At 46.4% G+C, this 27,159-nt stretch overlaps 1 protein-coding gene across 1 annotated transcript in view; it reads left to right on the top strand.

The window, feature by feature from the left end:
- NAV2 (neuron navigator 2) overlaps positions 1-27,159 on the top strand; it is a 702,045-nt gene that overhangs the window by 298,761 nt on the left and 376,125 nt on the right. The window lies entirely within an intron of this gene.

The raw sequence follows: 27,159 nt of genomic DNA, 5'->3' as shown, positions 1-27,159 counted from the left end.
GTGCTCTAATTAATCCCCAAGGGAGACCTGGGAGGCTGGTATTTTAGTTTGTCCATTTTTCAGATGAAAACTCTGAGGTTGGGAGAAGTAAAGATTTGCTCAAGGTCACACAGATAGGATGAGAGAGACCAACTCAAACCTATGTTTATCTGTGGATTGTCAGCTATGCTACTATAGCTCTGGCTAGCAGTTGGAAGAGTTGAGTGTTAGTGGCTGCTTTGCCTCTTATGTATAATCTGGGGGAGTTGGATGACATGATCCTGTAAGTTCCTTGTAGGGTTACTATTTTGTGATTCTCTGAGGAAGCAAGAGTGCCCTGGAGTTTGGGGACCATCAGTGACCTGGTTCTGGGATGCTTCTAAGCCTGTTGAATGGGGGCAGCAAGGAGAGAGAACCATTTGGTGGTTCCTCCAAACAGGGTGTCCGGGAGCAGAAAGCTTCTTTCTCCGGCAGCAGCTTGGGAGTGCAGGCTCAGTGATGTGTTTTCCTAAAAGGGAAAAGGGTGAGTTGGATTGTCTTCCTCTTTAACTGCTTATGTCCCAGCAAGGGCTAAGTTTTTGTGGGCTGTAATTTGGTGCAGAGAAAAACGTGTGGTGCTGAGAGCTCTGTCAAGTTCTCTCTGCTGGTGTCGCTGGTCTATTTCTCAGCCAAATGGCTGAGCCCATCCAAGAGTTCTGGGGGCAGGACAGTCAGACCAGGCACCGACACTCCCTGGACCGCCATGGAGAGTGGCTCTGTGGGTCTCCTCTGCCCTGGCCACAGTGGAGCACTGCTGTGTGGGGCAACTGGAAAGCCCGGACTTTGAGTCAGGTCTGGGGTGTGCTGGCTCTGCCTCTTTCTGCCTGGGTGAGTCACTCAGCCCCTGGGTCCCAACCTCTACTCCACAAACCAGCACAAGTGCAGGCCCACATCTCAGAGGTCTCCAGGCAGGTGAGAAGAATAAGGACAATCAACAACATAAGTTTAAAAGACTGGCCTTTATTCCGATTAGGTTGTCTGTTACATTTTTGACATTAAAATATCCTTTCTTCTACCAAGCCATAGTGAATGTAGATGTAGCAATTTTTGTGTTTTTTTTTTTTAACTTCCTTACTTAGGAAAATTAAATAAAACGTAGCAACCCATATATACTCCCCCCGTTTTTTTTGTACCTTGCTCATTTTTGAACTCTAAAAAGTGGAAGTCACTGACGTAGCATCTCTGAATGTGTTTCTTCATCCGTAAAGGGAGCATCATAATTAGTTCTATTCCTCTTGAGGGATAATTGTGATGGAAAAGTGAGGTACCATATAATCTGTATGTCCCTGGACTCATTTTAAAATAGATTTATACTTCCTTTTCATGCCAACTGTTACGGCCTAGGTCTACCTACTGGCCATTTGCCATTGTCACCATGTCTGCCCATCATTTCTGAGGGTTTTCCCAGGGCTTTGGCTCATTGTGCTCCAGAGAGAGTCCCAGGGTCCCTTCTGTTCCACGGTACCCTCCGTGTCCCCACACCACAGCTGGGTTATTGATGCCCCATGTGAAGTCACCGCCTGGCTTACCCAGTGGTCACAGCCACTGTCTATCTCTGAGATCCCAGAGCCTTACCTCAACTTAAGGGTCTGTCTTGATTGCTCTTGCTTCTCGGAAGACGGCAGGCATTCAGAGAGGCCCCTGGAGTATTGCCTACACGCTCATTGTCACCAACACTGGGGGCTCTTTGAGCTGCTGCGGCTTCACCATGGTAAATGGTGGCAGCGAGGTACTGCCTGGCTCTTGGACGGCTTCCAAGTTGCCAAGGGCAGATCAGTGAGCCCCAGACCACCCATGGTCTCTCCACACTGCAGGTCCCATGGGCACCAGAGGAATACACGTCTCCTTCCTCCAGTCCCGGGGCTCTTTGCATTTTCTGCACCTTCCAGGGTGATTGAATATAAGAGCACCCCTTCCCTTCACGGGGAGAGCGCCCCTGTCCCCCGCCCCCCCCACTCCCCACCTACCACGTTACAAGGTTGGTCTCATCCCTATGGCCTAAGGAGCTGAAATTTCCAACGGTTACGTCGTTATCACCCATGATCCCCAGCACAGTGCCTGGCCCATTGCAAGGGTTAATGAGCCTTAATTTCTCCTTCTAAGTCCTTCACTTCATAAGAGCACAGGTTCCAGTAGGGCCAGGACCTGGAAATCCTTCTCTTAGGAAAAGCCAAAGAGGCTACCTATGGTTAATGTGGGGTTGAGGTGGGACAGGAGCAAGGCCTAAAGGCTGACCCCGGTCCTGACCCTCCGAGGCGGCCCCGGCCCTGAAGCCCCCCAGGGCCCTGCCTCCACAACAGCCCCAACCCCGTCATGCCAGAAAGCCCAGCTGACCTCTCAGCTTGCTGTGTTTAGATGACTTGTGCTGCCCTCTCCATTCAGGAGCTCTGCCATCTGTCTTTAAATCACCTGAATGTCCAGCCTGGCGGGAGTTTTCCTCTCATTTCAAAGGTCCACGATGTCATCCGTCCGCGAGGACCAGTGAGGAAGAAGCCTTGGGAGTTTCCAGACCCCAGCAGTCAGGGTCGGGGGAGGCAGGCTTGCAGCAGCCCTGCTGAATTCCGGCCCTGCGGCTACCTTCCCTCCCAGTCTCCACTTGAGCAGATCTGCAGGTGTGGCCAGGCTGTGGCATCAAACTCCGCAGGCTCCAAGGTACTGTGAGGGAAGAGTTGCAGAGCCAGGGTCCCCATAAAAGGTCATGCACTTTAATCCCTTCGTTCTGCAGAGATGTTTTTAGTGCCTCTAGACATAAGACATGGTCCTGCCCATTAAGAGCCTATTGATCCATTTGGAGTTGAAAGACTTTCGCAGGAACTAGTGAGACAGCCAAGCAAGGCAGGGGGATGGCTGCAAGTATAGCAGGGACTGTGCCTGGCGAGCTGGGAACCAGACACAGCTCTGCCTCTAAGTGGCAAATGGTTCTGGGTAAGTCATCTCCCTCTCTAGGCCTCAGTCTCCCAGTCTGTCAAATGAAGGTGCACCAGTTGCTAAGGGCCCCAGCTGTTCTGGCCCTGGGAACTGGGGGAGGTGCAGGAGCCCTCCCACTCACAGCATTTGGACCTGGGCTGACTCTCAGGGCTCACGGATTTCTGAAAAGCAAATGTCACTTCCCAACTTAAAGCCCTGCTGAAGCGTTTAACATCCTATAGGATAAAGTCCAGACTTGCCAGCGTGGCTCAGGAGATTTTGCACTCTCTCCCTGGCTTCCTGCTCTCCAGAAACACCGGCCCCTTTATTCTCCAGTTCCCCCCACACACCCGGCCTGGACTCATCCCAGAGCCTTCCTGCAGGTTCTCCTCCCCCTCTTCATTTCTCTTAGGGCCCCTGTGATATGTTCCCCTTGCTTATCCTTTGAATAACCGACATCTTGTCATCACTGTGGTTGGAAATCTCTCTATCCCCCCCTTCCTCCCAGACTGTGAGCTCTCAGAAGGCAGGGCACTTCTTGCTCGCCATGTTGTCCCCAGCACCTGGCCTGACCACGAAGCGGGCACTACGTGTTTACTGGGTGAGAGTGGCTCTTCCCCCTCAGCTTCCATGCTGCTTGGTCTCAGGCAGTGGCTCACAGTGAAGCACTCTGGTCATCGTGCTCTCCCCAGCTCTCCTCAACCTGGGTCTGGCCTATGAGCAAAACGGCACTCACTACCGTCCCCTCTCTGAAAGGTGTGTGTCAGACAGTGGAAGCCACTCGGCCTGTCTGGGTCAGCCATGGCAGCACGGTCCTGCCCGGCGCCCCCAGCGTGAGGGGAAAAGCAGTATGCCGTTCCTTGTCACTGTCACATCCTACCTCTGTGACCATTAAAAAGATACTCCCTTCTCTGGGTCTCGGTTTTCTCCTATAAAATGAGGGGTTACATTTGATTATGACATTTAGTCTTTAATAGGTGCTTACATTCTTGGCAGGCTCTGGGTACAACCCTTTATATGCAATACAGGTACTTCCCACAGCAACTATATGGGGCAGGCACTGTTATTAGCCCCATTTTACAGATAGGGAAACTGAAGGTTAGAAAGTTTATATAACTTTCCCAAGGTCACTTGGCTAGAAGTGGCAGAGCCGGGGTTTGAACACGGGTTTGTCCGTCTGACTCAAGATGCTCAGCTTGCAACTACTTCGCCTCCCTTCTCTGGAACTCCTGACTCGTTATTCAAGGAATGTGAGTCTGCCCAGAGCCTCAGGAGGGGCAGTGTGAGATCCAAGAGTAACGTGCTCTCAATACGACTTTCTCCCTTGAAGCAGGGAGACCGTGCAGGCCTTCAGCCATCATCTTTGAACCTTTGGCAGCCCTATAGCCCTACAGTAGCTCTCAGCTGCACTAACACGTGAGAACTGGAAAAGCACTAGAAAGATTTCTTATCCAGATAGCAGGTCTCCAGGTTGCAGCAGCTACAACCCTGTCCTGTGCTTGTTTTCAAATTTAAATTTTTATCAAAGTATTACATGCATTCAGAGAAAAGCACACATTATACATATACAGCTGAATGAATCATCTCAAAGTGAACACACCCATGTAACCAGCATCCAGGTCAAGGCACAGAATATTCCCAGCACCCCCGAGTCCCCATCAGGCCCCCACATAATCATTACCTTCCAGGCGCAGTGTGTTTTGATCTGAGAATATTCCCTGGAGCTATGGAGAAAGGCTGAAATAAGAAGTTAATTTTCAAATTATCCTTTCATCTCCAGGGAAATTGTAAGTGTGCAAGAAGGAAGGAGGTGGAGGAGGGGAAGAATTCAACACAAGATGTATTAAACCCTCTGACAGGGCAAATGGATGCAGGTTCCAGAGAAAAAGGAAGAGTAACTTGGTGTTCTGGGAGCAGCGTGTGTGTGTGTGTGTGTGTGTGTGTGTGTGTGTGTGTGTGTGTGTGTGTGTCTGTGTGTGTGTGTGTTCATCTGAGTGGTGTAGGACATTGCTGGGTAGGGTGGAAGCACAGGGAGACTGTGGGGTGAGTGCTTTGCCCCATCTGCAGGCTTAGGCCAGGCCTTACCGAGGAGGTCATGCTTAGCTGAGTCTAGGAGATTCAACCTAGAGCCTCCGTGCCGTAGCCTGCCGCCCGTCCTCCACCCAGAAGAAGGTGCTGCAGACTCCAGCACTCCAGGTATGCCTGCTGGGGGAACTGCCTCTGGTTTCTTCAGAAAACATGGACTGGGGTGAAAAGGGGAATGGGGCCCACATAAACACCTCCCATTTGGGGAGGGTCTCCGGCAGAGTTGGCCTCTTGTCAAGCTCAGGAATCGCTACATCATTATGGTGCTAAGAATCCCAGCTAGGACCTTGAGTTGCATGACCATAAAGCCCCCTAAGACTCTTGCATGGGGGTTTATTGGCCTTCTATGTGCTGTACATGGAGGAACAGAAGACTCAATGCAGGGAAAAATCAAATTCTGAGGCAAGCCCAGCTAGCTCTGGATCAGTGGAATTCTGATTCATTCCAACAAACACCTTGGACATGGTGAGTGCGAGTATATTTCTGTCCACCCTCCCACCTCCCCACGCCCCACTGGTGAGAGCCGACTGTAATGTCAAGTTTCTCAAATGACACTGGAGAACCAGGAGATACACAAAACCACGGGGTAAACCTACAGAAAGCAACTTCCTAGGCATCATTTTCACTTTAAGTATTGAGAGGAAAAAATGTACAGGTAATTTTATGAAAACAAGGATAAATTCAGTAGAATGGCAAAATTCATATGCCCTTTTGAGACTTCAGAGGAAAGTTCTACTGTCAAGGGGCCCTAGGTGGTCCCTTCACACTGTGTACCTGTCCCCCAGGGGTATACACGTCAGCTCTCCTCTGCTGTACAGGTGCTTTTGTGGACACGTTTGAGTGATACTGAGCAGAGAAGTAATCGGGATGATTACACAACACGAGGATATGGTATTGCCAAGCTTTGTCACTGAGAAGAAAGTTGGGCTGTGAGTAAGGGTTATACCTGTCGTCCAGGCGTCGTTACGAAGAGCATCCCCTTCCACTGCCAGAAGAGCCCAATTTGGATGAATAACCATATGATTCCTGTAGCTGTGAAAACCCAGGAAGATTAGGGGAGGACGCCTGGGAGGACATTTCATGGCTGTAACTCAACAGGCGGAAAGCCTTGTGTGTCTCTGCCAGGAGCTCCCCGGGGCTTTGGGGATCTATGAGGAGGGAGAGTATTGGTGTGGCCACGCTCAGTGGTCCGCTCTTGGCCTTCTTGATCAGGACACACTCGCTCTGGACAAAGGTGATGTGATGATGCTAGAACAGAGTTGAGGAGGCCAGGCTGAGCCAGCCTTGTCCCTGGAGCAGGCGGAGAGGGATAGTCTACAAAGCACCACAGATGATAGTCAGGGAAGTTGACAAGCCAAAGTCAAAATGATGTGTCAGTTCCCGGGGATAAGTGCAGAGACATCATCAGGAGACGAACCAAGAAGCCTGGAACCCGGAAGGGGAGGAAAAGTTTGGGAAGAGGCGTGCAAGGTGGGGGGACAGGGGATATTGGACACAGGGGTCAAGGCAAAGGCTGTGACAACACCAGTGGCTGCAGGAATGTTGCAGCCTGGCTGGGTAGGAGGCACCGGCCAGGCCGGACAGGACCTCCCCTCCCAAGACTGCATTCACATCCAACCAACTGAAATTGCCTTTTCATATCCTGGCTTTGGTGGCATTGCTATGGCTACCAAAGCATTACCTTAGGAGTGGTTATTTTTACAGAAGTTATTTTTACAGCAGTTATTTTTTACAGACATTACCTTTGGAGTAGTTATTTTTACAAAAAATGTAGTGTTTTTTTTTTAAAGGTTATTTTTAACTTTCATTTATTTTAAGTGTGTTTTTCCAGGACCCATCAGCTCCAAGTCAGGTTGTTGTTTCAATCTAGTTGTGGAGGGCACAGCTCACAGTGGCCCATGTGGGGATTGAACCGGCAACCTTGTTGTTAAGAGCACCGCACTCTAACCAACTGAGCTAACCGGCCGCCCCCAGAAAAATGCAGTTTTGAGAGGAGAGAGGGGTCTTTAAAAAGAAAAGGGCTTATTTTAGTATTAACCCTTTCAGATTTCCTTGGGGACAAATTATTCAGCCTGTCCCATCCACTGAAACCAGCCTTGCCAGAGTGTGTATACTGGGTATCGATGTCTGTGCAGCAACTGGACAGAGTGTCTTTCCCATGAGACGTCTGTCACGTGGATGCTGAGTTGAGATAGGTTGTCATGGTTGCCAGATGCATGATATTGACCATCATTTGCAAATCAGACCAAATGTTGCAGAAAGAACCGAGTTTAGCCTTGTGCATTGAACTGATTCACTTAGATCTATTTTAATACTTTCCTTTTTTCATTCCTATTTGTGCCACCTCACAGTCTTAGGCTGCCCGTGAGGCCCCTCCTCTCCTCACCAGTCATGACATGGCTGAGGTCTGCAGGGCCCCACATCAGCAGTCAGCATACCTGTTTTGAGCGCTTGCTCCTAGATGGAGTGAGAATATGGCCTCCTGGCTGCTGTGCCCCATTTATGGACTAGGAAGCTGAGGGACAACTACCAAGGGTGATGTCCTCTGGGGTTTTCATGTCAGCGGTAACAAAGAAAAATTTTGGAGCCCAGAAACCAAAAGCAAATGTTGAGAATTTGCAAGTTGAGAATAGGCATTCACTGGCAGATTGGGGACTGAACACACGTGTAAGGAGCTTCAGAACAGCCCCGAGGGAATGTATTATTTTGGTTAAGAATGAAGAGTTCAGTTTACCTGGAATAAAATCCACACTTGACCACTTACCAACCATATGATTTTGGGTAACTTAATTAACTTCTCTGTTCTTTAATTGCCATATATATATATATATATATATAAAATAAGTTATAGTGAGCCTTACCTCTTAGGGTCATTTCAAGTATTAACAGAGATAACACATGTAAAACAGTTAGCATCAGTCCCAGCACATAATAAGTACTCAACATACTGTAACAAAAATACCGTGTTTCCCCAAAAATAAGACTGGGTCTTATATTAATTTTTGCTCCATTAGGACTTATTTTCAGGGGGTGTCTTATTTTTTCGTGTACAACAATCTACATTTATTCAAATACAGTCACGTCATCTTTTTCTGGAACATCGTCCTAACGTATTAAATGTGTCCATCTGGCAGACGATCTTAACTGGGGTTTGTTTTGGGGGTAGGTCTTATTTTCGGGGAGACACGGTCCTAGTTAATTAAAATGCAGGCATACCTCATTTAATTGTGCTTCATATTATTGCACCCAACGGATGTTGGGATATTGCAAATTGAAGGCAAGACCCTCCACCAGCTAAAAGATTGCAACTCACTTTATTGCCATACTTATTTCATTGCTGTGGTCTGGAACCGAACCCACAATATCTCCCAGGTGTAAAGTTCAATTGTGCTACAGGTGATGCTGCCACTGCTCTTACGATCGCACTTAGAATAACAAAGCTCTACGCCAGTGCTCAGGACCCAAAAGCAGACATGCTAGAACATATCTGTTCTCCACAGGATGTGACCATTCTGAATGGTCATGACCCTTTTGATACCAAAGCCAAAGTGAAAACAAAACCCTCCATAGGATTTTGTCAAGGAACTTTTGTAAAAGGAGCAGTGTCCAGCCATACCAGATGGAACAAGGGAAAGCTCTTACAGGAGCTTCGAAGGTCTTCAGTCCAGTGTCTTCATTTGCTGAATGAGGAACTGGCCCCAGAGAGGGGCAGTGATTCAACCAAGGTTCACACAGCAATTTCAAGGCAGAGTGTTGCGAGCGCCTGTAAGGGCAGTCGCCACATTTCAGTCTCTTCCTGAAAGTCAAGGGGACATTAACCCCTCGGCAGGGCCCTATGGCCCTGCGTGGTACTCGTGATGCGAGTGGGGAACAAAGGTTCAGATAGAGTGAGCAACACAGCTTTATTTGGGAACCAATGTCCCTCTAGAGGGCAATGCTCTGGTAAGCACAGAAGGTTGTACAGAATAGAATAGAATTTCATAACGAACCAAGTCCCAGAGTCAATTGGGGTGGAGAAGGTCCCTGGTCTGGGCGAGATGACTAGGCCCATGACGGGTCTGAGGTGAGCTGGTCTTGCAAGGAAGAACTTCGGAGAGTCCCAGAGTATCGCGGCTTGCCACTCGCAGAGGGCTCTGTCGGATTTGCCCAGACAAATGTCCCAGGGGATCATTCCGGAGTATCTCGCCCAGAGCCTTGCAGAGGGTCTTAGCCGAGTGCCCAGTCAGACTTTTCACGGCATTGCTCTGGAGTTCTGCTTTTAACCTCTTTTCTTTGGACTAGTGTACTTCTTAGGTGATAACCAGAAGTTGTTTGCCAGGAGTTGTTTACCTCTTAGGTGATACCAGAAGTTGTTTTGGTGAATGTGTTTATTACTCAATTTTGTTATGCTCAGTTTCACACAAAAACATGTTTACTCTTATGTATATGCTCTAAACATAAACATGTTTACTTTTACTTTACTGTTGCGGAGTCTCACATATGTGCGGCCATAATCCTGTCCCGACTAATAAACAACTTGTTTTGCAAACCTCAACACACACATATATTTCATATGCTCTTACACAGAGTCAGGAATAGAACTCAGATCCCGTGACATCCAAACTGGTTTCATAACGGTGCACAGGCCAGGGGTCTCTTGCTCTTCCTGGTCTGTTCTGAAATAGTCCTCAAAGCAGGCCTGGCCGCCCACGGTGAATCCAGCAGTCCTGGTGATAACGTCAGCCAGGGCTTCTCAAACTGGAACATACAAACGAAACTCCTGGGGATCTTGTGAAAAACGCAGATTCTATTTTGGTAGGTCTGGAGCGGTGCCTGAGAATCTGCATTGCTACAATTGTTCTACAGGTGATGCTGCCACTGCTCTTACGATCGCACTTAGAATAACAAAGCTCTACGCCAGTGCTGTCCAATAGAAATATATGATCTAAGCTGCGTCTGTAATTGTACATTTCCTAGTGTGTGTGCGTTATGTGCCGTTGAGTCAGCTCTGACTCTGAGTGAGTGTCCTATCCGTAACAGCCCTGCTCGGCTTCTGTGGACTCATGCCCGTGGCTTCTTTTATGGAGTTAGCCCATGTCATATGGGTTCGTCCTCCTTTCCTCCTGCCTTCTGTTTGTCTAGCAGCAACATTAAACAAGAAACAGATGACATTCGTTTTAATACACTTCATTTCACTCAATATATCCAAAATAGTCTCATTTCAACATAGAATCTATATAAAAATTAGTGAGATAGTTTGCATTCCTTTGTTTTTCATATGAAATCTTCAAAATTCGGTGTATGTTTTACACTTAGAGCACATCTCAGTGCGGACTTGTCCCATTAGAAGGACGCAGTTGCCACATGTGGCTTACAGTGTATTTCTAGGTCATCATGCAGTGGGTCCCAGCCCCATCCCCCACCCCACACACCTGCTGAGTCTTTGTCACACTCAGCAGGTGTGCGGGGTGGGGGATGCGGCCCGGTCTTCCTCTGGCTTTCCGCACCTTGGCAAGCCCACCTTGCCCACTCTTGCCCCCTTGCCGTGGGTGAGGTCTGCTCCAGCTGTAAGCCATAAGGAACAGCAGCCCTGACCGCTCCCCAGCTTCCTGTGAATACAACAGCCGAGATAGAGACAGGAGCCAAGAAGGCCAAAACTCATCTTCTCCCTTCAGTTCTCCGTAACCCTGGGCTTATCTGGGCCAAAAGACCGCCATCCGACTGGCACTGTGGTGTCACAATATACAATGAAATGCTCAAAAGCGTGTGTGCTCTGCTCTCAATTAGAGGAATGTGGCCAAGAATACTTTTCAAACGGCTCAGACCCTGCCACTGTCTGGCCTGGTGGTTTGAAGGGGTCTGTGTGGGGCCAGCCACGACAGTGAGAGACACAGGCTGTGATTCCATGGCGGAGTGCCAGCATGACATCTGTGGGCCCTCTGTGACTTCGGGTGTGGCTCTTCTCCTGCCAAAGAGACATCAATGGGATCATCTGACAGCTCTGGCCATACTCACTGGGAGAAATCCCCACACCAGCTCATGGCTTCACTGTGGGGATTTCGGGTCTTGTCTGAACCAGAATGAAAGCTACAAGCTTCTTCCCCAAATGTGACTTGCAGGTGACTCACCAGGCACTTCTACTCCGATGTACCCCCTGGAAACCCATGTCTGAGAAGTTGGGACATTTGGCTCTTCGACCAAATGTTTGCTTTTGTCTGAGAAAGCTCATAGCTTGGTGCTACCTAATGCTAAACATATGAATATCTGGAAACCTCTAAATACTCTGTGCTCTGTTGACAAAACAACCACATAGGGATGTTCTGATTAACGGCCTCTTTTGGAAAAGCAGAAACTGTTCCTTTTTTCGCTCCTTGTTGTTGCAAATCCTCTAAACTTAGCTTGACTTTTTCCTGCCTTCGTAAATACAGTATAACAAGCAAAATCAAATTTTATTTAATGCTTCAGTATCATTATTTGCCCCTGCAGACATTTTTGCGTATTGACCACCTAGGCAATTATACTTCATTCATTCAATTAACAAATATATACTGAGTACCTATTATGTGCCAGCTGTTGTCCCTAGGCTTTGGGGATGCATAGAAAAAAGAAAAAAACAAAACAAAACCCTTATGGAGTTTATATTTTGAATGTATGCATGTGTGTTGATGTGAGGGGAGGCACAGGGGTGGACAATAAACGAGTAAATAAGATATAAATTGTGCCGGGTGCTAAGTATCCTATGTCCTGTTGCTCACTTGATGGGCTCCAAACTGAGGTCACAGAGCGCCAAGGCTCCCAAACAGTGGGCCGCCCCCACGCCCCACCCCAGGGCAGGTTTTGCTACCTGCCCAGAGTCCCCGCTGTATGGCGACCTGACCAAGACCTTCTCTCCAAGCTCAATAGCTCTCTGGTTGCCTATGGCTGGGACCTGCCATTTAAGCAGGTCATTTGGTGCCTCCTGCCCCCATATTTTAAGATTTACTTTGTCTCTTTCACTTATCTGCCACCAGCCTGTCTCTGCCTGGACCCTCGGTTTCCTCTGTGTTTGCAGCCATGACAGCCTGTGACTCTCACCCTCCACAGGGTCCCCTTCTGATGGGAGGGGCGGGGAGGGCAGGCTGTGTGTTCAGTGAGATAGCAGATGGATTGTTTGTACCATAAACTTTCCCCACTGTCACGAGGTTGGAGCAGTGATAGCTTGAGGAAATATAAACAACAATTTTCCGTGCACTTACGTCTCTGTCAGCCAGGAGTGCCATGCTGACACAAACACAGTATTAATTTGTTCAGTGTTTGAAGCTGAAATGTGCCATAAAAACACATGGCCCTTCAAAGAGTTGGTTCACAGCAGCCTGCTTTATGAGGCCACCAAAGTCATCTTTTGAGGAAAATAAAATGAAAAATGTATTTACAAAACATTGCCCCTGGGGAAAGTTGAAAATATTTTTCCTATTTATGATCTGGTCCTTTTCCACCTGACAAAAAGTGATGGCTCCCCCCACCCACACCCCTGCCCTTTCTCCTGTTTTAGGTGGGGCCCCAGTTCACATGGCTTTCTGGTTCAATAACAAGTGATTCTGTGCCCAGCCCCAGCCCAGCAAAACCCAAACGCCAGCAACCAGGGAGAACATTGGAGGCCAGCACTGGTCTAGGAAAGACAGAACAGGAGGAAAAGACACTGGGTTGAGAAGCCACCAGGACAGGCTATGGTCTTCATTAAAAAGAAAAAATGGTTTTATTGTAGCTGGTGGGGGAATGTTAGGAGCTTGGACCATAAAATACCAGTAGGCTGATCCATATGAAATTACCATTTTTGAATCAAAAATAGCCATTATGACAATTTCATCTGGTTCCATCTAAAAATAAGCAGTCGCTACCATTCATTGATTACTGCCCATGTGCCAGGCATTGAGCTAAGCGCTTTACAAGAATCATGTTTTTTAATCTTCACAATAACCCAATGAAGTGGTATCTTAGGTTAGGCTCCCAGAAGTAGAATCTAAGGATTCGTGGTTTATTAAAATGCTCCTAGGACAGACCAGTATGGGAGAGGGGAAGCAGGAGGACAGGAGCAGTGAGAACGTATGATTTTGGGCAAAGTCTATCTTGTAGGGGGTCTTGGAGCTTCAGTTACGCCTCAGAGTTTGTCTCACTGCAAGACAAGTGAGCTGGGCTTTGACATCCACAGTTCGCCATTGGCCACAGGCTACCTGCAGGGAGTAGATGCTCAGACATGTGCTCTTTTCTGCATGCATGGGTGAAGGGACTCCGGTACTCCAAAGGCAGGCCTCTGAGCAAGGTGGCGGCTGGCTATTAGAATCCAAGCACACAGAAGATGGGGGAGAAGTTGGGCCATGAGCCTTGGTGAAGCATCTTTAGAGTCCACTGGAAGGAGGGGTTAGTTGTATCACTATTTCACACATGAAGCAACTGAGAGTCAGAACGATAAAAGTAACTCAGCTCCCCATGAAGAGGTGGGGCTAGAACTCTGTTATCCTGAATTGGCCACTAAGCCATCCACTCAATGTCACTGCCAATGTCCTTGGTCACTGGGGTGAAGCTGGTGGTCTCTGGCTATTCCTTTCCTTAGAATGAGATTTTAGACCTTACTTGTCTCATGCTGATTGATTTGGGTGCAGGCGATGGGGGACCCCAGTGACTGGCAACCATAACTTGTCTAAGCACCTTTGCAGGAAGCTGGGCTCATTGTCACATTAGCTCTCCCTTGTACCTCTCTAGGTTGGAAAGGGGGCCTTCCCTGCTCCAGTTTGGTGGGATCCGCTCACAGTTTCCTCCATAGTCTCTGGAGCCTGTCCTCCCACTCTAGGGTCCCCTGGCCCAGGCAAGCCTAACCTGCTGCTCCCCATGGCCAGGCCAACAGTGAAGCACGATCCAATGCCACTGCTTGAGAAGGCTGCTGCTGCCTTCATCAAAAGCTCACTCCCAGCCGAGCCAGGCCAAGGGACACAGTGACCCCGGAACAGCTGGCGAGGGAATCACCTCCAGCTACTGCCTCCTCCCTCACTCCCCCAGCCAGGGGCAGTCACCTGCCCTTATTTGGCAGCCCAGGGAGGCCTTCCCCAGGGAGCTGAGTCACAGATCTCCAGCCACAGTGGAAAGGACACAGACTCAGGAGACTGGGATCAGAGTTTACAACCCAGGTCAGCCACTTACTAAGTGAAGAGGTTATTTAACTTCTTTGTGCCTCAGTTCTGTCATCCATAAACAAGAAATGACAAGACTCTACCCTGTAAAGATTAAATGAGATGTTATCTGTAAGAGCCTAGCACAGAGTGGGCATTTGAGAAATGTTTGGCCCCAGACTTTTTTTCTAGGCTTTGCTGCATTGCTTCTTGTCACTTTACCTGTCTTAACTCTGGGTCACTGTGTGCATTTTAATACAGCCTAGCTGCCCTGGACTCAATTGGGTGCAGAGTGCAAGCTAGAGAAGTGTGTCATTTATTGTCATGGGTTTTGAAGGGTTTTGTCCCTTTTGGGTTACCGTCTGAGTTCTATCAAAGAACACTGGATGGCTTGCTTTTTTCTTTTTTTCCCATCGATTTTGACTAATGCAAAGCTAGCACCTGGTCCTCTTCATTGAATTCTATTATGCTCTATATACTAATAGCTCCTCAGATGAGGCTCTCTTGGACAGCATACCACAAGAGAAAAAGCAAAATGCTACATGACACTGAGATGCTGGGTCATGCCCCCCGCCAACTGTATCCCCCACACATAGAAATGCTGTCCTAGTTTTCAGCAGCCTAATTGAACATCAATCACATAAGGGAAAAAACCTGGCTTGCCACCCACACCACAGTGCTAAGTATAACTTCTGTTCCAGCAGTGATCTGGTCCTTTTCACTTCCCAGTATTTCCATCTGGAATTAGGTGTGAGGAGTCAGAAAGTGCTTTTGTCCATTTCAAATCTGAAGCTGGCATGGGCCCTGAAACTTGGAAGACTGACCGAAAAAAAAGAAAACGAAAGAAAAGAACCTAGAGTAAACATCCAAACTTACCCAAAAATCTGTCTCATATTGAAAGTCTTCCCTTTTGTGTTGCATGGATCTCATTTACTCTGTTCTTCCTAGTTAGTCCAAGAGTCATTTTTAAATATTGACTTTACTTCCTCAGATGGGGCCCAGTTCAGCTCACCATCTCATAGTGGAGGTCTCCACCAGTGGGGTCTCTTGATGACCAGAATCATGCTTTTTCCGAAGGTTTGGGGCAGAAATTGGATTTGGTAGTGATTGGATATCTGGCTTTGGAGAAAGGATTGTTTATCTTTTAATCTCCCCAATAAATAGAATTATCTATTCATTCAAAATCTACATCTCATTGCAGAATGCCCACTTTGTGCCAGCTACTCTGTTACCTGAGCAGCAGTGCCTCAAAGCACACACAATCAGATGGCTTCTCCACTCTTGGAGATTACAGTCTGACATCAGAGATCCCCTAACTCTGGCGGCAAGCAGTCCCATCCAGGAGCTTCTTAGAAGTACTCTTTCTTCCTTACTTTTCATAATAATCCTACAAAATAGATACTACTATTGTACTCATTTTGAAGATGGAAAAACTGAGGCAGGAGTTGGTTGAGTCACTTGGCTACGTAGCAGCACAGGAAAAGAATAGGGCCACAGGTAGTCTGCCTGCAGGGAGCTGCACTTAGCTCAGACCTGTCCTGCCTCCTCGTGTGTGGAAGCATGGGATGGGTGTCATGTCTAGAAATGGCTAGAGTCTGTGGCAAAAAGAACTAGGGAGAGGAAGCTGGAGAGGTGGGCAAGAGAAGGGAGAAAGGGTCCTGGGAACGCAGACTAGAAGACTGGATTTTATTCAGTAGATGATCGGAATAGCTCCCACCTAGACCAGCTAGAGTAAGAAGGCGTTAGCGGGGAGCTCCAGATACCTTTCTACACGACAAAAAGTAGGTCAGTGTCTTTGGAAGAGCGCTGAGGTGCGGACGCTCGGTGACGGCAATCTGCTCTGACAGGAACTCCGTGCTGAGTGGGGAGGAATGTGAGAAGGGCCTCCTGCTCTTTTTCCCCCCTGGACTCTTGCTTTGACACGTTATCAGGACTTGTGGGGTCAGCCCTAGAGCAGCTGGCTCTGTGCCTTCCTTCCCTGGCAGTTGCACTGCCTCCCCGTGCCTGTGCCCACTCTGTTCATCAAAGCCCACCAAAACCGTCCCGGGGGCTGCCCAGAGTGGGCTGTGCACGGGTGGGGCGGCCACGGGAGAGCTGGAAACTCATGCCCCTGCCCTGGGAAGCCAGGGGAGAGGTTTTCTGCTCAGAAGCAGTAGGCTGGAACAGGAACACCCATGAGCCTGGCTTCCAGTCCCAGCTCTGCCACTTGCTATGTGGTTTTGGGCAAGTCCCCTGACCTCTATGAAGATCAGTTTTCTCACTTGTAAAATAGGCTGACCACTCCTCCCTTGCAGGTTTGTTTTTAAGAATTAGAGACATCATTCATGAGACACCTAGTAAATATGTCTGAGGCCCTCAGTAAATGGCAGCTGTTATTATGCCTGTTCACTGTCATTACCGTGTCCTAAGACGCTGTGGATCCAGAGAGCCCAGGCTGACAGCCACTGAAAGACCTCCTTATTTTGCAGATGAGAAAACTGAGGTCTGAAGGGAATCAATGGCTTTCCCAAGGTCATCTGGAAATCAGGCAGCAGAACCAGGCGGAGGAGGTGCCCGTGAGAGGTCCCATGGTTCCCAGCACGGAGCAGGGGAGAGAAGTTCAAGCACTCATAGCCTTTGCTCGGATTTCCTCCTTCCATAATGGCACAGATACAACCTTTCTGGAAGGGTTGTGTGGACGAATAAGCTGTCGTTCCAAAGTGCTGAAAAGTACTCCACAGGTGCCAAATCATGACTCTCCATGGATTTCAACACCTTGGTTGGCATGCCTTCTCCCCAGATGCAAGCTGCATGAGGACAGTGCATGTGTGTGTGTGTGTGTGTGTGTGTGTGTGTGTGTGTGAAGGAAAAGGGAGGAGGAGAGAGAAGGGCGCATAGAAAATTCCAGATTTTCCAGAGACTATTTCCATACCTGAACTCCAGTGTACTGGGGCCTTACCCACTGCCCTATGATTCAGACAGAAGCGCTCTCTTCCCTCCCAGCTCCTCTGCATCCTACTTTGAGCCTTCCTCCTACTTGCTGGAGGAAGGTATGGGCAGCTGGCCCAGGACCCCCACTCTGTAGCCCACAGGGAATCAGTGCCACGTAGCTGAGGGGGCAATGATCTGCCAAACTTTCAGAAAACAAAAAGCAGAGTCACGGACTCAGTCAAAGTGACTGATGTAAAATAGGGTGTATGGAAAAAGTGTGGAATTTGGAATTAGAAAATTCAGGATTGGAATCCTGGTTCTACTACTTCCTAGCTGTGTGACCTTGGGAAAATTACTAATTTACCTATCTGTGCCTCAGTTTCTTCATCTGTGAAATGGAGAAAATATTACTTCCAAGCATTATTTGGAGACATTAAATGAGATGAAGACTCTGGCACGTAATTGTTTCATTCCTACCTCAAACCCTGCCACCATCCCAGTGGCTTTCTGAACCTGGATTTACCATGGGCCATGATGTGTTGATTTTAATTACGAATTTGGTAAAGTTAGAAAGATACCAGTACAAAGAGGTGGTTGCTGAAAGCAAAGCCTGTCTCTCAAGAAGAGGATCTCCGTTTGACGTGGTGGCCTTAGTCATCTCAGGCACTTGGGATAAAAGCAGCCGTCGGTGGTGGCGGTGGGGAGACATATGCATTTGACACCACATGGCAAGAGGAATGAGTGCCGTACCCTGAATAGATGTCTTCCAGGAAACAGACTGCTATAGCCTGATCGTGCTCTTTTACTAACGAAATTTGGCAGGAGGCCAGGGGAGGAGTGGGCACAGGCGCTGGGGCTGTGATGAGAGAGGGCAAACCTCTCTGTACTTTGCTCAGCCTGCAGAACTGCGAGGACAGCATTTACAGAGAGGTTCCATCACCCTTTCTCTAGCTTCTTTTCCCTTCCTGCTCGAGTCTGGATGCCCAGTTCTGGGGATACGAATTCCCTCCCCAGGAGGCTGGATGGTGCCCACGAGTCCCTCTCAGAGAGGCAGTGGTCCTCCTTAGGCTCATAGCCTCAGGTTCTGGGTCTTCACTCAATGTCTTAGCAACAGAAACGTCTGCAAGCTCAGATATACCCACATCAAGGGGTCATGTGTTGACTCCAAGGTAGGTGGGAAAGGAACCGTGGCTTGAACACTTACTGTGTGCCAGGAAAAATGATAATCATAAACGTGGTAGTAATGACCACGTATCAGTCACTGATTTAGTGCTTTACACCTATTAATTCATTTAAGCCTCCCACCAACTCTGTGTGGGAGGTACTGTTATAAACCTTATTTTACAGAGGACAAACTTGAGGCTCAGAAAGGCTAAGGAACTTGTCCAAGGTCACACTGCTAATAAGTGGCAGAGCTCAAACCTATGTAGTAAAGCTCATCTGAACTCCAAAGGCGTCTTCCTTTTAACCACTATAATGCCCTACTTTACTGCCTCCCACTTAATTGTCCCCCAAAGTACCAGGACATGGGTCTTACTAATGACATAGGTGAGGAAACTGAGGCTCAGAGAGGTTAAGTGACTAGGCCAAGATCATACAGCCAGTTAGGGATCTCTTCTGGAGGGGCAACTGAAACCTTGACATTGTCTCTTCCTCCATGGGTAAGAGGGAGGAAAACCTGAGGGGCCCCAGCTGTTTGCTTGCTGCCCAAACCTCCACCCTGAGCCGTCTGGCAGGCGGGCATGAAAGTTACCCTCTTTGCCTTTCAGACCTCACCCCAGCATCACCCCAAACATCACTTCTCCTGAAGCCTTGGCAGTCTAAAGGGACCTAGGTTTTTTATCTGCTAACAGCACTTGCCTCACTTAGTAATTATATGTTCACTATTGCGATTATGTAATTACTGTCCATTTCTCTGATTCTATTGTAAGCTCTATGAGAAAAGAACTGGTTCTTGCCAACTTTATATCACCAGCGATTAGCACAGTGTCTGGCATTCAGTAGTAATAAAATAGTATTTACATAAATGAATGAAATGAACACGGTTCTAGACTCACACCAGGCCCTCAGCCTCCATTAGCTTAAATCTCACAAAAACCACGTGAAATAGTTAGCATCATTCCCATTTTACTGATGAACAAGCTGAGGGTCAGAGACATGAAGTGACCCTCACTCCGTCCGTCCATCAGAGGTAAAGTCAGGATTCACACTCAGGTCTGCCTGACTCCAGCCCCAGTCTTCTCTCTCCTTCCCTTCACTCTATTAAAAAGGAACCTGGATATAAGAAGTAGTGACGAGAGGCTCTGCCAAAGTTCCTCCTCTGGGGAAAACAGAAGAAAATGGGGTTGTGGAGACCAGACAGGATTAAAAGTCAAGAATAATGGATCAAAGGCAAGGAAAGAACTAAAATGGTCATGGGAGGAGATTCTAGAAACCTGTCTTTGATAACTGGGCAGGAAGTCAGCCTTGCAGGCCAGACGCCTTTGAAGACTGGACTCTGCATCTCCACATACATCCCTTCATGGTCCCCCCTTGGGAAGGATAAAACCCTAACAAGCAAATGATTCGGAAAGATGGTCTTTGTGGAATTAAGGGAGCCAGGATGACGATACCTCACAGGCTTCAGTGCAGCCTCAGGGAGACTAGCTTTGTTTGATTCGTAGTTGGCACATGTCCAGTCTGCCCTGAGGAGAAAATCCTGATAAATTTATCAGTGAATGTCTAAAATTCCTGCACAATTTTGAGCTTTAAGAAAATTGTCAGGCATTTTCTTTCAAAAAAAAAAAAAGATTTAGTGGTGTCTTGTCCCACTGTTTGTAAAACAATATCTTTCTAAGCCAATAAATCCCTGTATATTTTGTTCTTTTCCACTCGTCAAGCTCTGAGGTTTTATTTGCCCTGGGTTTGGAGAAGAAGCGGAAATCAACACAGCTGTTTATGTTTAGTGGCTTTGAATGATCTCAGGGCACAAAAGATCCTCATGGGTGTCTCTGCTTTGTTGACAGTTTTTAGACCCGCTTTGAGCTCAGCCAAGGAGTAGTGTGAACTAGAATTCCCTTTCACACATGCTCGGCAGGGTTCATTTCAGGCATCCTGGGACCCTCTTCCTTCTCTATCCTCTCTTTCGGCAGGATGGGGACCCTGTCTTCAAGCCAGTGTCATTGGTTGTAGAGACAGCTTGGTAGATCAGTCAAAAGAGACTTGATTTCCAAGTCCTGCTGCTCAGGGGTGGTCTTGGCACTTATGCAGAGAATGACTCTGTGAAGAGCTGCTTCCCAGGAAGGAAGGGAAAACAGGATCTCTGGAGTAACCATTCCTACTTGTCTTAGAAGGACTTTGTTGTATATATAGGTAACCTCCCTTTAGCTAAAACTGGCCTTTAATCTTTGGTAGCTCGCAAAGTGTTGGTTTGGGACAGGGCTCATGTACCCTGCGGAGGGCAGCGATGGGTATGAGCTAACTTCCATGTCACCGACGTGAGGCACAGGGCTTGGTTCACTGTAGGGCTTAATAAGTGTCCCCTGAATAATTAAAAGGTTAGAATAAGTAAAGATGGTTATTTGAAAAATACAGAAAATCCCATGGAAAAGTAAATTAAAACCACCCATAATTTCAACCCTTTAAAACAATGACATACAAGAAGACGAAATTGCTAGTCCCCTATCTTGCCCCTCAGAAGTAACTGCTGTTAACAGTTGGGTGTGATTCCTTCCTTCTCCTTCTCTTTGAAAACATATTTATGTATACCTCTGTAAACACATAAAAATTTATGAGCAAATTTTAATAGTAGCCAAACATATATGTAAATATTAAGATACATACCCCCACTAAGAAAACATTTACAATTTTTGAAAAAGTACAAAATGCACACCAAAGCTCTACGTGATTTCTTTTGTAAGTTATCCGCTGTCAAGATTTTTCCCGACAGCACACCTTGATGAGCACAGACCTCCAAGAGTTAACTCTGCTCCAAGCCCGCCTCTGACAGCCCCGGGCACCCCCTGCCTCTGGGCACCCTTGGACTCTGCCAGTGGGTCAGACCTTGATCAGAAGCACCTCTCCTAGCCTCTCCCAGCGGATGTGCCCCAAGCTCCGGGCCTGGGGCAGAGTCAGAGGGTAGGCATGCAGGCTCCCAGTGTGATGGCAGCGACCAAAAGAGGAAATGTGGCAGAGGGGGCGGCCGGGAGCAAGTCGCTCAGTGCCCGGAGCCTCACACTGGGAGAGGGTCAGGCTGCTTAACCTCATCTGCAGTATGGACTAGGAGGCAGCATTTGGGCTATTCCCCAGCTGCGCTGGGGCTGCAGGGGTAGCTAGACTGGCAGAGGGTGTCTCTCAACCAGAAAATCTCGCTCAGAAAGTAATAGAAGGCCTGAGTTTTTCCAGATGGCCTGCTATTGGTTAAAATTATCCAGGTTATTGCCTCAATGGCTCTCTACTCTGAACTTTGAGAGAGCAAAGCACTGGTAGCATTTCTTAACAGCAGTGCTTTTCAATTTGCCTGCCCCCAGAGAGCTTTACTAACATACAAACGCCTGGGCCCCATTCCCAGAGAGTCTGATTTAATTGGCCCAGGGTGGGGCCTGGGCAGCAGTAGTTTATTAATTCCCTGGGTAATGCTAATGGGTGGGCAAGGCTGTGAAGCCAAGTGTGAGGACCAGCTGATTCAGAGTCACCCAACGGCTTGTTTAAAATGCAGACTCACAGATTCCAAATTCTAGGTCTGTTGCAGGGGGTGGGGGGTGGGGGCTTAAGGCTCTGCTCCTTTAACGCCCCCAGTAACAAGCACCCCAGGGATTCTTAGGCTTCTTGTTTAAGGACCACTGGTCCCAGCATCTTTGTCTCCCCGTGGACACCAGCAAGCAGGCAGCTCTGTGTTAGAGCCCGAGCCTCAAGTAAGCAGGCCCCCGTAACTGGCGGCCTTGCCTTGCTATTAAGACGGCTATCAGTCACAACCTGGGTGGTTACTAATCCTTTCTTCCTGTTTCCTCCACTGTAATATGGAACAATTATGCCACCACACTGGAGTGCTCTGCAATGGTGTGTATAAGGCCAATCTCCACAGGAAGCCATTATTGTCATTTCTACTGCCATTGTTATCATGATGGTGAAACCTTTGATAGTATACAGTGAACACTAGTGCCTAATGTTCAGGGTTCAAGCTCTGGAGTCCCAGTGCCTGGGTTCAAATCCCACTTTCCCACCTAATTAGCTATGGAGTCTTCTAAGATACAGAACCCTCTGCGGGCCTCAGTGTTCTCTCCTGTAAAATGAAAATGACAGTACCCATCCACCTTATGGAATTGTTGTGAGAATTAAAGATAAGGTATATATAATACTTATCACAGTCCCTGGGAAACAGAATAACTTCAGAAATTATAGTTCTTACCAACATCTTACCAACAACATCATTACTGGGTCAACTGTAGTTGTCAGGTCTACTGTGTGGAAAGAAGAGTGGAAAATACAAAATAAAGTGTATATTTATATATTTGTATATATATATATATTTAAATCAGTTTGGAACACAATTAACTAGACTTCTCAATTGATAACATTTCTTCATCTATAATAGTAAAAAAGTGGGTAGAGAATTAAAAATAGCAAGCAAAAGAAAAAAAAATAGTTTGCAGATAGGATCCAGGCAAGAATCTAGACACACTCAGCTTAGTCCCTTTCCCCTTTACTTCCTGCAGGGACAGTCCTAGATGGTGCTTACTCCAAAATACAGGAGGAGTTTCAAGAAGCCACCAGTACTGACTGGACTATAGCCAACTGCATGGACCGGAGAATCCAGACAGTATTATTTTCCTCCTTTCCTGCTTCACCTTTTGCCTACACATGCAATCTGTATGTTCATCTTTTATATACTTTTTCCCTGGTGTTCTTATTTAAATTTGCTTGACACTCTAATCCCACATGAAATGGTGAGTCCAAACTCCTCCCAAACATTCTGCAAACCGCTGAGTTGGGGAGGAGGGGCAAAGTTGGGGGGACACGGTTTTCCTTCCTATGGCCATCTCTGACTCGGCAGTTTTGCTCCCACTAAACTCAGGAGCTCACTCTATTCCCTGTTGTCTTCCTGCTCCAAAATGAATCCGGATTCAGAACTCAGCTCTTTTTTAAAAAGAATTTTCCCCATCAAAAGAAAAATCTATTCTCTCAAAGTGTTTGGTGGCATAGCAGGCTTTATTGCAATTTTAGAAGGAAAGGGTTTTACTTTGCCACAGTGCTCTTCTTCTTCTGTTCTCCCTCAGGACTCTCTTCACATTGCTCTGGCTACTCTATTTTGGGGGAGCCCTTCACGTTAAACCTGAAATTTTCTCACTTATTATAGACAACAGTGTAGCTTGATCCCTGTGCTCTGGGCTGCCCTTCTGATGCATACATGGTATACAAATAATGCTATCTCTAAGGTAAAGTAAGATCTCAGAGGCTCTCTCTCAAGTAGCCCAGAACTGACTTTGAAATTTCACACTTGCCTATTTCCTAGAGCCTGAATATGGAAGGATGTGATATGTGACTTATATTTTCACTGGTGTGATTTATTTACACATTCTTCCCCCACCTACAGAAGGCAAAATAGTCACAGTCTAAGTTTTAAATGTTTTTTTTCTCTATTACATTTACTTTTTGTTAATATTTAGCCATTAGCTTATTGAATATGGCCTTTCCTCAAATCCTTTGTGGAATGAAGCAAGATGCAAACTTATAAAGGGAGGAAAGTGGACTCATATCTCTTAGAGTTTCAACACTAAGGGTGGAAAGGAAAGGATATTCCTCTCTATTACTTTTCAGTTTTTTATTAGTCAGAAAGTTAATCAAAATAGCTGCTAACCCCATAGATAGTTGATGCTCCTTTGTCCCTCATTTATTACCGTATATGTTGTACTGCTTCTACTAGAGTATTAGTTATACTATTTGTCATTTATTTTCCTGTTTGCTTCTCCTACTCGATTGTGAGTCCTCCATTTTTCATTTATGAAAAAGGACAATCCTCAGGCTGGGCAACATAGTTGCATCATTCTTTAAACCATGAGAGCAGAGGATAAGAACTTATTTGCTCTCCATCATGATGGCCACAGCCTGGCACATAGATGGCTCTCAACGATTTATTCATTAAATTAATAACTGAGCTACTCCGTATATACTTAATCAGAGTTTACTATATATTTGCTTGACATTTAGTCAGGCCCATTGCCTCTGTGCCTGTAAACACACACACACACACACACACACACACACACACACACACACTCACTCACATAGACTCCTCACACTCCAGCATCTGCACGTAGGAGAACTCACAGTCTCCAAAAGCTCACCACTGTCATATTGATCTGTGCACAGGCCTATCTGGAAAAAGAGAGAAGTGGGTGGGATGCTGTCCTGAGGTTCTTATCCTGACTTCTCTGCAGTCTGGGATGAATGGGTTCTCAACTCAGCCACTGCCAAAAGGTGGGCATTTGTATCATAAGTTGCCAACCATGGTGTAGAAAATTAAGGAAAAGTGAGTTTTTGAAAATGAACTAGTGTGATTTTTTTTTTACTCCCAAGTAAACTCATAAATGTTTCACTCCAGAGACTCGCAACATGTCCATTCATTGGGTATAGTCAGGGGTCTCCAGGAGTCTGTTGACTTTTTCCCCAGGTTGCTGCATTTTTCATGATAGGCAGGGGTTTAGGTGTTCCAGGCTCTTCACAGGACTGTCTTCTTGGGAGGTCAGTTGCAGCCAGAGGTCGTTAGCACTAATTAAGGATGCATTGATGGGGCCGGTCACTTGCAGGTCAACTGTAAAGCCCAGTTCACACTCAACTGATCCCCAGTGCCTGATGTGAAGTATCAGGAAGGGATGCAGCAGGTGCCTCTCTGGGTCTGAGGTTGGCTCTTCGGACTAGGGAACTGTCCGAGCTCTTAGGGTGATTCAGTGTTCCCGAGAGCTCCATCATAAGTTTCAAATTGCCCCATCACTGACATATGGGTGATTTTGTAAGTTTATAGTTAGAAGAAAGAGAAAGGGAGTCGAAGTTGAGATTCAAAATGCTGGGCTGTCCATAGTGCATATAATTTTTTAAAATAACAATGTTTTAAAAACCTGGATAGTGTGTTCTTTCCAAAGCAGTTTGCCAATGTCTGAACCAGTGACTTCTTTAGCTACCAGAGCTTGCCAAACACATTGATTTAAAATGACTTATTTCATGTTAATATAGCATCCATGTGGAAGGAGTAATTTTATAGGACATTTTAATAATTTGAGATGATCTTATTTAGAGAGGAATCCTGCAATTATCTCTTTTGCTCCAAGAGAAAAATAGCTTTTCCCCCCTTGTCTGTCTGTGATGATAAATTATTTTGCTTTAAATAGGAAAATGAGAATTTGTATGAAAGATATAAAGGGGGAAGAAAAATGTTGCAGGAAAGAGCAAATAAAATTATTTAAGGGATGAGGAGGAAGGGAAATTAGTTCAGAAATAGACTTAGAGAGTCAATAGTTTTCCACCAAAAAAAGATGAGAAATTATCAGATTTTATGTAAATCACACAGGGTTAAGATGAATGCTTATATGTTTACCAAATTCTAGATTATTAGGAACAGGTACTTGTAATATCAAAAAAAAAAAAAAAAAAAAAAAGAAGAAGAAGAAGAAAAGAAAAAGAATGCACTGTTTTTCATATTAGTATACATTTGAGGGTCTCAGAACTCAAAAAATGAACTTGGCAGCAAATATGATTTAAAGAGGAGATCAAAGATGGCAAATACATAGCCTGTATGTAATTATTTCTATTTTTGTACCCATGGCAGACATTATTAATTCATTAGGCTGCTGTTTGCAACTAAACTACATAGATGCACCTCAGAATTCTTTTCAGCACAGTGGAACAGAAAGTAACTTAACTACAGGTAGACCTTGAGATGAACCCTTTTGCTACACATGGTTTAGCCTTACTGCTCATCACAGGGGAGCTTATTCAGAAAGCAGAATCTCAGCCCCATTCCAGACCTACAAATTAGAATGTGTATTTTAGCAAGATCTCTATTACTTATGTATATTAAGTTTTTAAGAAGCCTTGGAAGGGCACTGAATGCATGATATATTCATTGGGGAGGAAGTTCTCAAACTTTAGTATATATCAGAATCATTGGGTTAAACACTTGTTAAACCTAGATTGCTGGGCCCTGCCTCCAGAGCTTTGGGTTCAGTAGGTCTGGGCAGAGGGGGGGCGGTTTTCAAACAAGTTTCTAAGCGCTGCTGTTGTTGCTGATCCAGGGACCATACTTTGAGATCCACTGCATTAGGGCCATGGGAAGGCTTTGGAATATCTCCATGACCTTTAAAGTTGAAGACTGCAGTAACTTCCCACAATTCTTGGTACATCCGTCAAACCAGAATTCTGGGTAGGAGAGTCCCAAGGTTTACTACAGCGTAACATTTCTTATGACCTATGTACCTGAATCTAAAAGACTCTCCTCCTGGAGAATTGCTGCTAGCATCATTCACTTTTATTTGATAACAATTTGAGTAGTTAAGTTATTCTGTCGGCAGCATTATACTAGATGCTGAGGGAATCTAATGGACGTTTAAATGCACTTCCTAACTTCAAGAGTCTCTCTAAGAAGAAAATAAACTCATGGAACAATAAATAACAAAGTGGCATCAGATGGCAAAACGCAGAGTGCTAAGTGGCATGGACCACATGTGATTTAATTTCAGAGGGAGAAAGGATACCTGAAACTATACATAAGACTATGTGCATTTCAGTCTAGTTAGAGCAACAAGTCAATATATAGAATGGATGGAAGATAAGGTGGGAAGAGGAAACAAGCCAGGGTAAGGAGACACCTTCTCATTTCTTAACGCTGCTTTAAGAGGTTATTTTAAAACCAAAGTTTCCTCTGGTAGAGATAATGATAAATCAATGCTATCAGCATTATAAATCAGGCTATAAGGTGTGCACACAGAGAAAACCTTTATCTCAGAGACAGAGAAGAAAGACAAACAGCTTATACACAGAGATGCTTGGGAGGAAAGTAGCAGTAAATTAATTAATAGGGATAATAATACCCAGCTTCTATTGGCCCCTTACACTGTCAGGTACTTATGCTAAACAACTGTCATGC

Source organism: Rhinolophus ferrumequinum, chromosome 11 (assembly GCF_004115265.2).
Source record: "Rhinolophus ferrumequinum isolate MPI-CBG mRhiFer1 chromosome 11, mRhiFer1_v1.p, whole genome shotgun sequence".
NCBI lineage: Eukaryota > Metazoa > Chordata > Mammalia > Chiroptera > Rhinolophidae > Rhinolophus > Rhinolophus ferrumequinum.
This window is presented reverse-complemented; position numbering and strand designations above follow the sequence as displayed.